Source organism: Leptonychotes weddellii, chromosome 14, assembly GCF_054177405.1.
Source record: "Leptonychotes weddellii isolate Sample4059 chromosome 14, ASM5417740v2, whole genome shotgun sequence".
Taxonomy (NCBI): domain Eukaryota; kingdom Metazoa; phylum Chordata; class Mammalia; order Carnivora; family Phocidae; genus Leptonychotes; species Leptonychotes weddellii.
In genome coordinates this window covers 14,593,548-14,597,458 of record NC_138382.1, presented here as the reverse complement: position 1 = coordinate 14,597,458, position 3,911 = coordinate 14,593,548, and the positions used below count along the sequence as shown (strand labels likewise).

Genomic DNA, 3,911 nt, shown 5'->3' with positions numbered 1-3,911 from the left:
CTTGCTAAGAGCTGTTTCTTCTTAATAAGTTATTTCTTCCTTAAATAAGATGTGAAAACAGTTGCCTTCAAAAGTCCCCCTCATGATTGAATAATGCCTGTGACTGTGGTCTCCTAAGTATTTTTACTTCCAACTGTTCTAAGAATGTCCTAGCAGGACAATTTCATAATAAATAACTGCCTTTGTAAAACATAACATACGAGGCTGTATCATTTTCTAAGCACATAAGCAAGATCTTTGGAGGCCTGCAGCTCCTCTGAGCCTCCAATCTCGATCTTTTCCTACCTGGTAGGTATTTCTGAAAATTGAATATAAAGCAGGCTTCCTCAGACTGAAGAGTTTTTTAACCACAAAGACAACCTCAGCTGCAATTCATATTGTCTGCTTCCATGAACACTTCGAAAATGGCTGAGGCAGACAAAATTCTTCAGAATCCAGGCCCCCCCCTGAATCTTGGACGGGAAGGAGGGGGAAAGGGATTCCTTTCTCCTTTTATAACCTCAAGACAACTGAACGTTGCCAGTGGAATTCTTGTGAGCTAGTCCCAGAGTTTGACCTCAGGCTGTTACAGAAACAATGTTTTCCATGAGGAGCTCTTGGTTAAGAAATTGCCTCTCACCCCAAGAGGCCAACAAAGCGTGGCTTATACACCCTCAGCCTCAACTCAAATGGTCCAGGCCGGGCCATCCAAGGCGGCGAGAACTCTGATTTCCAAGTAGCTTTGCACGCTGTGTGCTCAGTTGTCATTTTACAGCTGGAGGATTTTTTTTTTTAATAAAAAATGATGCTTGGTGAGAATATGTTGAAATTCCCTGTGGAGCATCCAGACAAGTTGCAGGGAAGGGCAGCTGTGAGGGCGAGACGAAGATGCACCTGCTATCTAACAAAGAACTTCAAAATAGGCTCCTGGTTCTTTTCTCGTCTACTCCCCCTCTGTATAATTTTCTCCCGATAAGCCGAATTGCTGACTGGACATGACTGCTCCATCCCTAAGGAAGAACCAAGGCAGTGAGCTAATGTTGGGCTGTTTTCAGAAATAGCTGGGGAGAGAGAAGGGGAGGGAAAGAAGGAAAGGGGCAAAAAAAAGGGAAAAAAAAAAAAACCACACTACAAGTACCTGGTTATGGATGTATACTGATAAATAAAATTTTCTGGTTCTGCCCCAAAGACCAAAATCATTTGTTAAATCTGTGTTCACCAAAGAGCCGTGTATTAAATGATCAAACAAGAGAGCGTCAGTCTACTTACGAGACTTTTCATTAAGAAGCATTCTCTCACCGCACAATGTCATATCCTGATGGATCCACAGCAAATAAATAGTGTGTGCTATTTCCAGAAGTAAGCGCTGGGTCTCTTCCTTCCTTCCTGGTTTAGCGTGCAGGGAAACTGAAAATCTGCCATATTCTTCCGGGTGCCTTGCCAACGACAACTCAGACAGGTATCATTACCTTCTGTTTAAACACTTCTACCTTTCTTTTGGAATGGGGGGCCGTCCCATCACCCACTTGAGACCTGTTTTCACAAGGTGCCGGCGTGCTGAGCCTTCATCGCTTACCTGCCACGTTGCATGCTGCAATGTGAAGCCCTCAGCATGTGCACCTGTGGTTCCTTCGGTGTTGATTAGGCTATCGGCCAAGTATCCAACCCAGCTGGGTCATCCTGTCTGTCCAGGATGTCCATCCAGCCTCCAGGCCTATGGTTTTAAGCTCACTCAGGGGCCAAAGTTTAACCGTTACTCCCCCTTCAACCCCCACCACCTCTGGTTTTGCTAGAGTAGATCACCCACAAAACCTCCTGGGGAAGCCCATCATTAGTTCATAGCTTATTGCTTCTCCTCTTGGACAATGGATATGCTGCTTTCTCAGAAAGTGTCCGCACAGGCAAAAAGGCAGGGATGTGGGTGCACTTTATTGCACTTTCCTGGGCCAATTTTATGTCAGGAAGGGAAAAGCTTTTCTTCTCCTCAACAAAACTGAAATACATACTAAAGTAGAAGGAGCAGTGGGGAGAAACCTGGGATGATCTTATCTTAGGTTTTGTGACTTTTCCTACCTTTGAAACAGCTGAGGCTAAACCTGGAGAAAGAGAGATTGATCGATGGATGATAATAGCAACCCATTCATTCAAAACTGTGAAGTTTCCCCAAGAGACACAAATAATTTGAAAACGGTCTAGAAGGTCCTATTTAAACAGCCTTTGTTTCGTGAACCCGCTAAGACGCCAGGCCCTTCCTTTCTGCCTCTCTTCCCTGATAAGGCCGGCTAGCCCTTACAAAGCAAAAACTCATTTTGTCAAAGCCGGCTGGAATGATTTTTTTTTTCTTTCTTTCTTTGTTATATGGTGGGCTTTTCAGCCCCGGGATCTTTTAATCCGATACAACTCATTTAAAATAGATGAGAATGTTCTATCACCCAATCTAAATGCCGCTGGGAACAGAAGGGAGCTGTCATAATTGCAAACTGTATGGGGAATGCGGGAAACCGGCGTGCTCTGGCTGGAAGGAGGCAAGGGCATGCGGCATTTGCCCAGCCGAGGTGAGCCAGCCTAGACAGACATCCAGGGGTCTCGGGACAGTCAAGTCTTACAGGAGCCCTCCGCCACGTCCTTGTAAGTGGAATCATCGTGGTGAAATCCAAATGCTCTCACCTCAGAATCTTCCTTGTTGAGTCATGAGACTGTTTTGTGGTCTCCTTGTCGCTGGGGTCATGTGTTTCTTTGGCTTATTTGGATTATTGGGCTTATTTGGCTGTTACGATCCTGTCTGGCACCGCCAATGTCCCCAGGTGTTCATCTGGATTCTTCCTCTGTGTTTAGAACTCACAAATTTCCTAGTCCTGCCCTCTTGGCTGGGTCTCTGATACACAACCTTGCTCCTGAAGAATTGGGTCCCTTGGTGTTTGACGACATGCCTGGTTTTATCTCATTTCTTGGTCCTGTACTGTATGTGATATCCGTCTAAACTGCTTATCTGCATTTTGACCCTAAGATCCAAACACACACATGTTATTTGAGTACCTACTATGTGCCAGTTAGCGGGGTTTCTGTGGTGAACAAAAAACTATTATTTCCTATCTTTAGAAATCTTAAAATTCAGCAATTAAGACAGATATTAGTCCTACCCCAAATAAGCATATAATTATAAATTATAATAACTACCATGAAAAGAATAAAGTGCTGCGACGTAGACTAACGAGACTTTCTGGGAAAGTGACATTTCAGCTAAAACCTGAAGGATTAGTAGGAGTCAAACAGCTTTCCAGGCAAGGAAAACAACACGACCAAAGAAAGATCTTCTGGCAGGAAAGAGCAAATGCAAAGAAATTAAAGTTCATGTGCCTGGAGACTAGTGGAAACAAGAGGAAAGTGAAATGAGGTTGTAGAATTAGGAAGGGATTTATTGAGCATTTGGTGTTCCGGTCTAAGGCAAGGGGAGCCATTGCAAGATTTTAAGCAGCAGAGTCACTGTGATCCCATTTATATTCTTCAAAGGGCAAGACCTGAAGCAAGGAGACCAGGAAGAGAATAATGTCACAAACTGGGAGAAGATTGGCTTTCACCCTGTGGGAATCCACACGGTTCAGCCTGCTCCCATGTGACATTTCAATCCTCACCCACAGTCTTGAACTGGTTCTTCTTGCTCTGACCGAGCATCTCCTCCCACTCTGCCTAGGTCTTCTGGGAGCTCAAACATCGCTGTGATTTGCCCTCCTTCAACAGAAGAGGCCAACCAGAGGCGAGATCAAGACAAACACATGTCATGTTAGGAAGGAATGAGCTGATTTTCAACAATTTGGTCTTCTGCCATAAGAAGGGACCCTTGGGGTCAGTCACTGGTGTCTTTTCAAACTCATCTCCCCACACTCGATACAGGAGAAGGACCCAGCATGGAACCAGGAATTACAAGAGCAAAT

At 44.7% G+C, this 3,911-nt stretch overlaps 1 long non-coding RNA gene across 1 annotated transcript in view; it reads right to left on the bottom strand.

Annotated features, from left to right (window-relative positions):
- Window positions 1-1,910, bottom strand: part of LOC145716925 (uncharacterized) — a 178,067-nt gene extending 176,157 nt beyond the window's left edge. Inside the window, exon 1 of the long non-coding RNA XR_014139865.1 lies at window positions 1,249-1,910. This is a non-coding gene — a long non-coding RNA (uncharacterized LOC145716925). The remainder of the gene's footprint in view (window positions 1-1,248) is intronic.
- Window positions 1,911-3,911: the final 2,001 nt, after the last annotated feature.